Below are 13,315 nucleotides of genomic sequence, written 5' to 3'. Positions count from 1 at the left end.
TATGTTCAAATTGCTCTTCGCCTGTGTGCCGTCCAACCAAAGATCCTTTGGAAACGCGAGCGTTCACCAGCAACGACCGGGCGGACGAGTCGCGCTCCTGTTGGACTGATAGCTGCTGCTTTTGTCAAGTGCCTGGGAATTGATGTCTGAAACGCCTGAAGTAAAAGACATCTCTCGCCTCTCATTTCTCGTCTCAGACCTGTTGAGCTTTTCCTGCAACTTCTGTTTTTGTCACTTACAGCGTTCAGTTGAAATGCAAAAACTTCTTTCTTCCGCAGGCAAAGAACAGGTCTGCGTGTGTTCACCGATTTCAGTTTGAGATCGCTGACCTCAGTCACTCCAAGCTACCGAATGACCATTCCCAATTCTGTCTCCCGGTGATTCTCAGCTATCACAGAAAGCATAGAATCCCTCCAGTTGGGAAACAGTCCATTCTGCCCAACCAGTCGCTCAGTGGTTCGCACTGCTGCCTCGCAGCTCAAGGGACGCCGTCACGATTCCAGCTTCAGGGGACTGTCTGTGTCGAGTTTGCACATTCGCCCAGAATCTGCGTGGGTTTGCTCCGGTTTCCTCCCACAGTCCAAAGACGTGCAAGTCGAGTGAATTGGCCATTCTAAATTGCCCCTAGTCGTAGGTACATTATTCAGAGAGAAACGGGTCTGGGTGGGTTGATGTGGACTTGTTGGGCTGAAGGGCCTGTTTCCACACTGTCGCCAATCTAATTTATTCTAATCTCGTCAACACCGACCTGCAGAGAGCAATCTACCCAGACCCATTCCGCACACTGCATCGTTGTACATTGAATGCTGACCCATCCACCGGGCCCGCACAATCACCGTACACAATGGGACAATGAAGCATGGCCAATCCCGCAGAAGCTGCACATCTCTGTAACCGGAGCAGCCGGAGCAAACCCACGCGCACACGGGGAGAGAGAGTGTTCAAACTGTCCAGACGGTGACGCGAGGGCTGCTACCCAATCAGACAAGAGTGCAGGCTTTCTACTCGCCAGGCTCCATAGCTCAGCGGTTAGAGCGCTGGTCTCGTAAACCAGAGGTCGTGAGTTCAAATCTCACTGGGGCCTCATCGCATTTACCCTCGTTACCAGACCAGCCCGCAGTCAGTTTCAAAGTTTGGTACGCGACTGACGCATTATAGTCCAACCGACTTCATCGGAAGCGCGCGCGTACATCCCAACCACCTGAGGAACGTGTCGCGCTCCTGAATAACCCTGTTGGGCTGATAGCTGCTGCTTTTGTCAAGTTGAGCTTTTCCTGCAATTTCAGATTTTGTCACTTCGAGCGTTCAGTTGAAATCCATCTTTGTAAACGGAGCAGCCGGAGCAAACCCACGCGCACACGGGGAGAGAGAGTGTTCAAACTTTCCAGACGGTGACACAGTGGGAAACGAGTGAGACTGTGCAGGTAGTGAGAGCAACACATTGGGAAATGAGTGTGAAACTGCATGTAGTAATTTGGGCAGGGTGGTAACTGAGTGTGGCACTGCAGGTCGTGAGTGGGACCCAGTGTGAAATGAGTGTGACACTGCAGGTAGTGAGTGGGACACAGCGGTAAATGAGTGTGACAGTGCAGGCAGCGAGTTGGACACAATGGGAAATGAGTGTGACAGTGCAGGTAGTGAGTGGGACACAGTGGGAAATGAGTGAGACAGTGCAGGTATTGAGTGGGACACAGTGGGAAATGAGTGTGATAGTGCAGGTAGTGTGTTGTAAACAGTGGGAAATGAGTGCGACTGTGCAGATAGTGAGAGCAACACATTGGGAAATGAGTGTGTAACTGCAGGTAGTATTTTGGGCACAGAGGTAACTGAATGTGGCATTGCAGGTCGTGTGTGGGACACAGTGGGAAATGAGTGTGACAGTGCAGGTGGTGAGTGGGACACCGTCAGAAATGAGTGTGACAGTGCAGGTAGTGAGTGGGACACCGTCAGAAATGAGTGTGACAGTGCAGGTCGTGTGTGGGACACAGTGTGAAATGAGTGTGACAGTGCAGGTAGTGTGTGGGACACAGTGTGAAATGAGTGTGTCAGTGCAGGTAGTGAGTGGGACACAGTGGGAAATGAGTGTGATAGTGCAGGTAGCGAGTGGGACACAGTGGGAAATGAGTGTGACAGTGCAGGTAGCAAGTGGGACACAGTGGGAAATGAGTGCGACAGTGCAGGTAGTGAGTGGGACACCGTCAGAAATGAGTGTGACAGTGCAGGTGGTGAATGGGACAAAGTGGGAAATGAGTGTGACAGTGCAGCTAGTGAGTGGGACACTGTGGTAAATGAGGTGCCAGTGCAGGTAGTGAGTGGGACACAGAGAGAAATGAGTGTGACACTGCAGGTAGTGAGTGGGACACAGTGGGAAATGAGTGAGTCACTGCAGGTAGTGAGTGGGACACAGTGGGAAATGAGTGTGACAGTGCAGGTAGTGAGTGGGAAAACAATGGGAAATGAGTGAGATAGTGCAGGTAGTGAGTGGTACGCCGCGGGAAATGAGTGTGTCAGTGCAGGTGGTGTGTGGGACACAGTTTGAAATGAGTGTGATAGTGCAGGTAGCAAGTGGGACACATTGGGAAATGAGTGAGATAGTGCAGGTAGTGAGTGGTACGCCGCGGGAAATGAGTGTATCAGTGCAGGTGGTGTGTGGGACACCGTCAGAAATGAGTGTGACAGTGCAGGTGGTGAATGGGACACAGTGGGAAATGAGTGTGACAGTGCAGCTAGTGAGTGGGACACAGTGGTAAATGAGGTGCCAGTGCAGGTAGTGAGTGGGACACAGAGAGAAATGAGTGTGACACTGCAGGTAGTGAGTGGGACACAGTGGGAAATGAGTGAGTCACTGCAGGTAGTGAGTGGGACTCTGTGGGAAATGAGTGTGACAGTGCAGGTAGTGAGTGGGACACAATGGGAAATGAGTGAGATAGTGCAGGTAGTGAGTGGTACGCCGCGGGAAATGAGTGTGTCAGTGCAGGTGGTGTGTGGGACACAGTTTGAAATGAGTGTGATAGTGCAGGTAGCAAGTGGGACACATTGGGAAATGAGTGAGATAGTGCAGGTAGTGAGTGGTACGCCGCGGGAAATGAGTGTATCACTGCAGGTGGTGTGTGGGACACAGTTTGAAATGAGTGTGATAGTGCAGGTAGCAAGTGGGACACAGTGGGAAATGAGTGTGATAGTGCAGGTAGCGAGTGGGACACAGTGGGAAATGAGTGTGAGAGTGCAGGTAGTGAGTGGTACACAGTGGGACATGAGTGTAAAAGTGCTGATATTGAGAGGGGCACCATGGGAAATGAGTGTGACACTGCAGGTAATGGGAGGGACATCGTTGGAAATGAGTGTGACACTGTAGGTAGTGAGTGGCACACAGTGGTAACTGAGTGTGGCACTGCAGGTCTTGAGTGGGACACAGTGGGAAATGAGTGTGACACTGCAGGTAGTGAGTGGGACACAGTGGGAAATGAGTGTGATAGTGCAGGTAGTGAGTGGGACAAAGTGGGAAATTAGTGTGATAGTGCAGGTAGTGAGAGGGGGACTGTGGGAATGAGTGGGAGAGTGCAGATAGTGAGTGGGACACAGTGGGAAATGAGTGTGATAGTGCAGGTAGTGAGTGGGACAAAGTGGGAAATTAGTGTGATAGTGCAGGTAGTGAGAGGGGGACTGTGGGAATGAGTGGGAGAGTGCAGATAGTGAGTGGGACACAGTGGGAACTGAGTGTGATAGTGCAGGTAGTGAGTGGGACAAAGTGGGAAATTAGTGTGATAGTGCAGGTAGTGAGAGGGGGACTGTGGGAATGAGTGGGAGAGTGCAGGTGGTGAATGGGACACAGTGGGAAATGAGTGAAACAGTGGAGGTAGTGAGTGGGGCACAGTGGGAAATGAGTGTGACAGTGCAGATAGTGAGTGGGACACAGTGGGAAATTAGTGTGATAGTGCAGATAGTGAGTGGTACACAGTGAGAAATGAGTGTGACAGTGCAAGTAGTGAGTGGGACACCGTGGGAAATGAGTGTGACAGTGCCGGTAGTGAGTGGTATACAGTGGTAAATGAGTGTGACAGCGCAGGTAGTGAGTGGGACACAGTGGGAAATTAGTGTGATAGTGCAGATAGTGAGTGGTACACAGTGAGAAATGAGTGTGACAGTGCAAGTAGTGAGTGGGACACCGTGGGAAATGAGTGTGACAGTGCAGGTAGTGAGTGGTATACAGTGGTAAATGAGTGAGACAGTGCAGTTAAGTGAGTGGGACACAGTGGGAAATGAGTGCGATAGCGTAGGTAGTGAGTGGGACACAGTGGCAAATGAGTGTGATAGTGCAGGTAGTGAGTGGGACAATGGGAAATGAATGTGACAGTGCAAGTAGTGAGTGGGACACAGTGGGAAATGAGTGTGATAGTGCAGGTAGTGAGTGGGACAAAGTGGGAAATTAGTATGATAGTGCAGGTAGTGAGTGGTACACAGTGGGACATGAGTGGAAAAGTGCAGATATTGAGAGGGGCACCATGGGAAATGAGTGTGACACTGCAGGTAATGGGTGTGACATCGTTGGAAATGAGTGTGACATGTACGTAGTGAGTGGGACACAGTGGGAAATGAGTGTGGCACTGCAGGTCTAGAGTGGGATACAGTGGGAAATGAGTGCGACAGTGCAGGTAGTGAGTGGGACACAGTGGGAAATGAGTGAGACAGTGCAGGTAGTGAGTGTGAAAGAGTGGGAAATGAGTGTGATAGTGCAGATAGTGAGTGGGTCACAGTGGGAAATGAGTGTGATAGTGCAGATAGTGAGTGGGACACAGTGAGAAATGAGTGTGACAGTGCAAGTAGTGAGTGGGACACCGTGGGAAATGAGTGTGACAGTGCCGATAGTGAGTGGTATACAGTGGTAAATGAGTGAGACAGTGCAGTTAAGTGAGTGGGACACAGTGGGAAATGAGTGCGATAGCATAGGTAGTGAGTGGGACACAGTGGGAAATTATTGTGACAGTGCATTTAGTGAGTTGTGCACAGTGGGAAATGAGTGTGACAGTGCAGGTAGTGAGTGGGACACAGTGGTAAATGATTGTGACAGTGCAGGTAGTGAATGGGACACAGTGGGAAATGATTGGGACAGTGCAGGTAGTGAGTGTGAAAGAGTGGGAAATGAGTGTGATAGTGCAGGTAGTGAGTGGGACACAGTGGGAAATTAGTGTGATAGTGCAGATAGTGAGTGGGACACAGTGAGAAATGAGTGTGACAGTGCAAGTAGTGAGTGGGACACCGTGGGAAATGAGTGTGACAGTGCCGATAGTGAGTGGTATACAGTGGTAAATGAGTGAGACAGTGCAGTTAAGTGAGTGGGACACAGTGGGAAATGAGTGAGACAGTGCAGTTAAGTGAGTGGGACACAGTGGCAAATGAGTGTGACAGTGCAGGTAGTGAGTGGGACAATGGGAAATGAATGTGACAGTGCAAGTAGTGAGTGGGACACAGTGGGAAATGAGTGTGATAGTGCAGGTAGTGAGTGGGACACAGTGGGAAATTAGTATGATAGTGCAGGTAGTGAGTGGTACACAGTGGGACATGAGTGGAAAAGTGCACATATTGAGAGGGGCACCATGGGAAATGAGTGTGACACTGCAGGTAATAGGTGTGACATCGTTGGAAATGAGTGTGACATGTACGTAGTGAGTGGGACACAGTGGGAAATGAGTGTGGCACTGCAGGTCTAGAGTGGGACACAGTGGGAAATGAGTGCGACAGTGCAGGTAGTGAGTGGGACACAGTGGGAAATGAGTGAGACAGTGCAGGTAGTGAGTGTGAAAGAGTGGGAAATGAGTGTGATAGTGCAGATAGTGAGTGGGACACAGTGGGAAATGAGTGTGATAGTGCAGATAGTGAGTGGGACACAGTGAGAAATGAGTGTGACAGTGCAAGTAGTGAGTGGGACACCGTGGGAAATAAGTGTGACAGTGCCGATAGTGAGTGGTATACAGTGGTAAATGAGTGAGACAGTGCAGTTAAGTGAGTGGGACACAGTGGGAAATGAGTGCGATAGCGTAGGTAGTGAGTGGGACACAGTGGCAAATGAGTGTGACAGTGCATTTAGTGAGTTGTGCACAGTGGCAAATGAGTGTGACAGTGCAGGTAGTGAGTGGGACACAGTGGGAAATTAGTGTGATAGTGCAGGTAGTGAGTGGATCACAGTGGGAAATGAGTGAGACAGTGCAGGTAGTGAGTGTGAAAGAGTGGGAAATGAGTGTGATAGTGCATATAGTGAGTGGGACAAAGTGGGAAATGAGTGTGATAGTGCAGGTAGTGAGTGGGACACAGTGGGAAATGAGTGTGACAGTGCAGGTAGTGAGTGGGACACATTGGGAAATGAGTGTGACAGTGCAGGTAGTGTGTTGTAAACAGTGTGAAATGAGTGCGACTGTGCAGTTAGTGAGAGCAACACATTGGGAAATGAGTGTGTAACTGCAGGTAGTATTTTGGGCACAGAGGTAACTGAATATGGCATTGCAGGTCGTGAGTGGGACACAGTGTGAAATGAGTGTGATAGTGCAGGTAGTGAGTGGGACACAGGGGGAAATGAGTGTGATAGTGCAGGTAGCGAGTGGGACACAGTGGGAAATGAGTGTGACAGTGCAGGTAGTGAGTGGGACACAGTGGGAAATGAGTGTTACAGTGCAGGTAGTGAGTGGGACACAGTGGGAAATGAGTGTGACACTGCAGGCAGTGAGTGGGACACAGTGGGAAATGAGTGAGTCACTGCAGATAGTGAGTGGGACTCTGTGGGAAATGAGTGTGACAGTGCAGGTAGTGAGGGGTATACAGTGGGAAATGAGTGAAACAGTGGAGTTCGTGAGTGGGGCACAGTGGGAAATGAGTGTGACAGCGCAGGTAGTGAGTGGGACACAGTGGGAAATTAGTGTGATAGTGCAGGTAGTGAGTGGTACACAGTGGGACATGAGTGGAAAAGTGCAGATATTGAGAGGGGCACCATGGGAAATGAGTGTGACACCGCAGGCAATGGGTGTGACATCGTTGGAAATGAGTGTGATGTGTACGTAGTGAGTGGTACACAGTGGTAACTGAGTGTGGCACTGCAGGTCTAGAGTGGGACACAGTGGGAAATGAGTGCGACAGTGCAGGTAGTGAGTGGGTCACAGTGGGAAATGAGTGAGACAGTGCAGGTAGTGAGTGTGAAAGAGTGGGAAATGAGTGTGATAGTGCATATAGTGAGTGGGACAAAGTGGGAAATGAGTGTGATAGTGCAGGTAGTGAGTGGGACACAGTGGGAAATGAGAGTGACAGTGCAGGTAGTGAGTGGGACACATTGGGAAATGAGTGTGACAGTGCAGGTAGTGTGTTGTAAACAGTGTGAAATGAGTGCGACTGTGCAGATAGTGAGAGCAACACATTGGGAAATGAGTGTGTAACTGCAGGTAGTATTTTGGGCACAGAGGTAACTGAATGTGGCATTGCAGGTCGTGTGTGGGACACAGTGTGAAATGAGTGTGACAGTGCAGGTAGTGAGTGTGACACAGGGGGAAATGAGTGTGATAGTGCAGGTAGCGAGTGGGAGACAGTGGGAAATGAGTGTGACAGTGCAGGTAGTGAGTGGGACACAGTGGGAAATGAGTGTGACAGTGCAGGTAGTGAGTGGGACACAGTGGGAAATGAGTGTGACACTGCAGGTAGTGAGTGGGACACAGTGGGAAATGAGTGAGTCACTGCAGATAGTGAGTGGGACTCTGTGGGAAATGAGTGTGACAGTGCAGGTAGTGAGGGGTATACAGTGGGAAATGAGTGAAACAGTGGAGGTCGTGAGTGGGGCACAGTGGGAAATGAGTGTGACAGCGCAGGTAGTGAGTGGGACACAGTGGGAAATTAGTGTGATAGTGCAGATAGTGAGTGGTACACAGTGAGAAATGAGTGTGACAGTGCAAGTAGTGAGTGGGACACCGTGGGAAATGAGTGTGACAGTGCAGGTAGTGAGTGGTATACAGTGGTAAATGAGTGAGACAGTGCAGTTAAGTGAGTGAGACACAGTGGGAAATGAGTGCGATAGCGTAGGTTGTGAGTGGGACACAGTGGGAAATTATTGTGACAGTGCATTTAGTGAGTTGTGCACAGTGGGAAATGAGTGTGACAGTGCAGGTAGTGAGTTGGACAATGGGAAATGAATGTGACAGTGCAAGTAGTGAGTGGGACACAGTGGGAAATGAGTGTGATAGTGCAGGTAGTGAGTGGTACACAGTGGGACATGAGTGGAAAAGTGCAGATATTGAGAGGGGCACCATGGGAAATGAGTGTGACACTGCAGGTAATGGGTGGGACATCGTTGGAAATGAGTGTGACGTGTACGTAGTGAGTGATACACAGTGGTAACTGAGTGTGGCACTGCAGGTCTAGAGTGGGACACAGTGGGAAATGAGTGCGACAGTGCAGGTAGTGAGTGGGACACCGTGGGAAATGAGTGAGACAGTGCAGGTAGTGAGTGTGAAAGAGTGGGAAATGAGTGTGATAGTGCCGGTAATGAGTGGCACAAAGTGGGAAATGAGTGTGACAGTGCAAGTAGTGAGTGGGAGACAATGGGAAATGAGTGTGAAACTGCAGGTAGTGAGTGTGACACAGTGGGAAATGAGTGTGATAGTGCAGGTAGCGAGTGGGACACAGTGGGACATGAGTGAGATAGTGCAGGTAGTGAGTGGTACGCCGCGGGAAATGAGTGTGTCAGTGCAGGTGGTGTGTGGGACACAGTTGGAAATGAGTGTGTTAGTGCAGGTAGCGAGTGGGACACATTGGGAAATGAGTGTGATAGTGCAGGTAGCGAGTGGGACACAGTGGGAAATTAGTGTGATAGTGCAGGTAGTGAGTGGTACACAGTGGGACATGAGTGTAAAAGTGCAGATTTTGAGAGGGGCACCATGGGAAATGAGTGTGACACTGTAGGTAGTGAGTGGCACACAGTGGTAACTGAGTGTGGCACTGCAGGTCTTGAGTGGGACACAGTGGGAAATGAGTGTGACAGTGCAGGTAGTGAGTGGGACACAGTGGGAAATGGGTGAGATAGTGCAGGTAGTGAATGGGACACAGAGAGAAATGAGTGTGACACTGCAGATAGTGAGTGGGACACAGTGGGAAATGAATGTGAGCGTGCAGGTAGTGACTGGTACCCAGTGGGAAATGAGTGTGTCAGTGCAGGTGGTGAGTGGGACACACTGGGAAATGAGTGTGTCAGTGCAGGTGGTGAGTGGGACACAGTGGGAAATGAGTGTGACAGTGTCGGTAGTGAGTGGGACACAGTGGGAAATGAGTGTGACAGTGCATTTAGTGAGTGGGACACAGTGGGAAATGAGTGAGATAGTGCAGGTAGTGAGTGGGACACAGTGGGAAATGAGTGTGATAATGCAGATAGCGAGTGGGACACAGTGGGAAATGAGTGTGAAAGTGCAGATAGCGAGTGGGACACAGTGGGAAATTAGTGTGATAGTGCAGATAGCGAGTGGGACACAGTGGGAAATGAGTGTGAAAGTGCAGATAGTGAGAGGGGGACTGTGGGAAATGAGTGGGAGAGTGCAGATAGTGAGTGGAACATACTGGGAAATGAGTGAGACTGTGTTGGTAGTGAGTGGGACACAGTGGGAAATTAGTGTGAAGTGCAGGTAGTGAGTGGGACACAGTGGGAAATGAGTGTGATAGTGCAGATAGTGAGAGCAACACATTGGGAAATTAGTGTGACACTGCACGTCGCAATTTGGGCACAGTGGGAAATGAGTGTGGCACTGCAGGTTGTGAATGGGACACAGTGGGAAATGAGTGTGATAGTGCAGGTAGTGAGTGGGACACAGTGGGACATGAGTGTGATAGTGCAGGCAGTGAGTTGGACACAATGGGAAATGAGTGTGACAGTGCAGGTAATGAGTGGTACACAGTGGGACATGAGTGTAAAAGTGCAGATATTGAGAGGGGCACCATGGGAAATAAGTGTGACACTGCAGGTAATAGGTGGGACATCGTTGGAAATGAGTGTGACACTGTAGGTAGTGAGTGTGACACAGTGGGAAATGAGTGCGTCAGAGCAGGTGGTGAGTAGGACACAGTGGGAAATCTTTGTAAACGGAGCAGCCGGAGCAAACCCACGCGCACACGGGGAGAATGTTCAAACTGTCCAGACGGTGACGCGAGAGTCGATTGGAACCTGTGTCCCAAGCGCTTTGAGTCAGGCAGTGTCGCCTAATCATAGGCTCCATAGCTCAACGGTTAGAGCACTGGTCTTGTAAACCAGGGGTCGTGAGTTCAAATCTCACTGGGGCCCCTCAGTCTTGTGGTATGACGCTGCGGAGTGTCATGTTCAAATTGCTCCTTGCCTGTGTGTCGTCCAACCGAAGATCCGTTGGAAGCGCGAGCGTTCACCCGCTACCACCGGATGGACGAGTTGTGCTGATAGCTGCTGCTTTTGTCAAGTGCCTGGGAATTGATGTCTGAAACGCCAGCGTCATTACCCTGAAGTAAAAGACATCTCTCGCCTCTCATTTCTCGTCTCAGACCTGTTGAGCTTTTCCCGCAACTTCTGTTTTTGTCACTTACAGCGTTCAGTTGAAATGCAAAAACTTCTTTCTTCTGCAGGCAAAGAACAGGACTGTGTGTGTTCACCGATTTCAGTTTGAGATCGCTGACCTCAGTCACTCCAATCTACCGAATGACCATTCCCAATTCTGCCTCCCGGTGATTCTCAGATATCACAGAAAGCATAGAATCCCTCCAGTTGGGAAACAGTCCATTCTGCCCAACCAGTCGCTCAGTGGTTCGCACTGCTGCCTCGCAGCTCAAGGGACGCCGTCACGATTCCAGCTTTAGGGGACTGTCTGTGTCGAGTTTGCACATTCGCCCAGAGTCTGCGTGGGTTTGCTCCGGTTTCCTCCCACAGTCCAAAGACGTGCAAGTCGAGTGAATTGGCCATTCTAAATTGCCCCTAGTCGTAGGTACATTATTCAGAGAGAAACGGGTCTGGGTGGGTTGATGTGGACTTGTTGGGCTGAAGGGCCTGTTTCCACACTGTCGCCAATCTAATTTATTCTAATCTCGTCAACACCGACCTGCAGAGAGCAATCTACCCAGACCCATTCCGCACACTGCATCGTTGTACATTGAATGCTGACCCATCCACCGGGCCTGCACAATCACCGTACACAATGGGACAATGAAGCATGGCCAATCCCGCAGAAGCTGCACATCTCTGTAACCGGAGCAGCCGGAGCAAACCCACGCGCGCACGGGGAGAGTGTTCAAACTGTCCAGACGGTGACGCGAGGGCTGTTACCCAATCAGACAAGAGTGCGGGCGGGCCGCTCGCCCGGCTCCATAGCTCAGCGGTTAGAGCACTGGTCTAGTAAACCAGAGGGCGTGAGTTCAAATCTCACTGGGGCCTCATCGCATTTTTCCTCGTTGCCAGGCCAGCTGCAACGAGTCGCGCTCTTGAATAACCCTGTTGGACTGATAGCTGCTGCTTTCGTCAAGTTGAGCTTTTCCTGCAATTTCAGTTTTTATCACTTAGAGCGTTCAGTTGAAACCCAAAAACTTCTAACTTCTGCAGGCAAAGTACGGGGCCGTGTGTGTTCACCGATTTAAGTTTGAGATCGCTGACCTCAGCCACTCCAAGCGACCGAATGACCATTCCCAATTATGTCTCCCGGTGATTCTCTGAGATCACAGAAGCATAGAATTCCTCCAGCTGGGAAACAGTTTGGACTTGTCGGGCTGAAGGGCCTGTTTCCACACTGTAGCCAATCTTATTTATTCTAAAGTCGTCAACACCGACCTGCAGAGAGCAATCTACCCAGACCCATTCCGCACATTGCATCGTTATACATTGAATGCTGACTAATCCACCGGGCCCGCACAATCACCGTACACAACGGGACAATGAAGCATGGCCAATCCCGCAGAAGCTACACTTCTTTGTAAACGGAGCAGCCGGAGCAAACCCGTCAAAAGATGTGTAGCTTCTGCGGGATTGGCCATGCTTCATGTCCCGTTGTGTACGGCGATTGTGCGGGCCCGGTGGATCGGTCAGCATTCAATGTAGAACGATGCAGTGTGCGGAACGGGTCTGGGTAGATTGCTCTCTGCAGGTCGGTGTTGACGAGATAAGAATATATTAGATTGGCGACAGTGTGGAAACAGGCCCTTCAGCCCAACAAGTCCAAACTGTTTCCCAACGGGAGGGATCCTATGCTTCTGTGATATCAGAGAATCACCGGGAGACATAATTGGGAATGGTCATTCGGTCGCTTGGAGTGACTGAGGTCAGCGATCTCAAACTTACATCGGTGAACACACACCGCCCCGTTCTTTGCCTGCAGAAGAAAGAAGTTTTTGGATTTCAACTGAACGCTCTAAGTGACAAAAACAGAAATTGCAGGAAAAGCTCAACTTGACAAAACGAGCAGCTATCAGGCCAACAGGGTTATTCAGGAGCGCGACTCGTTCCTCGGGTGGTTGGGGTGAACGCTCGCGCTTCCGATGAAGCCGGTTGGACTATAAAGAGGCGTTGAGCGAGGCGATTCGAGAATCGAACATGATACTAGTCAGTCGCATAGCAAACACTGAGACTGACAGCGGGCTGGCCTGGCAACCAGGATAAATGCGATGAGGCCCCAGTGAGATTTGAACTCACGCCCTCTGGTTTACGAGACCAGTGCTCTAACCGCTGAGCTATGGAGCCGGGCGAGCGGCCATCGCGAACCTTTGTCTGATTGGGTAACAGCCCTCGCGTCACCGTCTGGACAGTTTGAACACTCTCTCTCCCCGTGCGCGCGTGGGTTTGCTCCGGCTGCTCCGGTTACAGAGATGTGCAGCTTCTGCGGGATTGGCCATGCTTCATTGTCCCATTGTGTACGGTGATTGTGCGGGCTCGATGGATTAGTCAGCATTCAATGTACAACGATGCAGTGTGCGGAATGGGTCTGGGTAGATTGCTCTCTGCAGGTCGGTGTTGACGAGATTAGAATAAATTAGATTGGCGACAGTGTGGAAACAGGCCCTTCAACCCAACAAGTCCACATCAACCCACCCAGACCCGTTTCTCTCTGAATAATGTACCTACGACTAGGGGCAATTTAAAATGGCCAATTCACCCGACTTGCGAGGAAACCGGAGCAAACCCACGCAGACTCTGTGCGACTGTGCAAACTCGACACAGACAGTCCCCTAAAGCTGGAATCGTGACTGCGTCCCTAGTGCTGTGAGGCAGCAGTGCGAACCACTGAGCGGCTCGTTGGGCGGAATGGCCTGTTTCCAAACTGGAGGGATTCTATGCTTCTGTGATAGC

The 13,315-nt window shown here is 50.5% G+C and overlaps 2 non-coding genes across 2 annotated transcripts; both read left to right on the top strand.

The window, feature by feature from the left end:
- Positions 1-1,011: 1,011 nt before the first annotated feature.
- On the top strand, positions 1,012-1,084 carry trnat-cgu (transfer RNA threonine (anticodon CGU)). The gene has a single exon. It is a non-coding gene; the product is annotated as a tRNA-Thr (tRNA).
- A 10,256-nt stretch (positions 1,085-11,340) lies between these two features.
- On the top strand, positions 11,341-11,413 carry trnat-agu (transfer RNA threonine (anticodon AGU)). Its single transcript has one exon. It is a non-coding gene; the product is annotated as a tRNA-Thr (tRNA).
- Positions 11,414-13,315: the final 1,902 nt, after the last annotated feature.

The sequence above is a fragment of the Hemiscyllium ocellatum genome, chromosome 38 (assembly GCF_020745735.1).
Source record: "Hemiscyllium ocellatum isolate sHemOce1 chromosome 38, sHemOce1.pat.X.cur, whole genome shotgun sequence".
Taxonomy (NCBI): domain Eukaryota; kingdom Metazoa; phylum Chordata; class Chondrichthyes; order Orectolobiformes; family Hemiscylliidae; genus Hemiscyllium; species Hemiscyllium ocellatum.
This window is presented reverse-complemented; position numbering and strand designations above follow the sequence as displayed.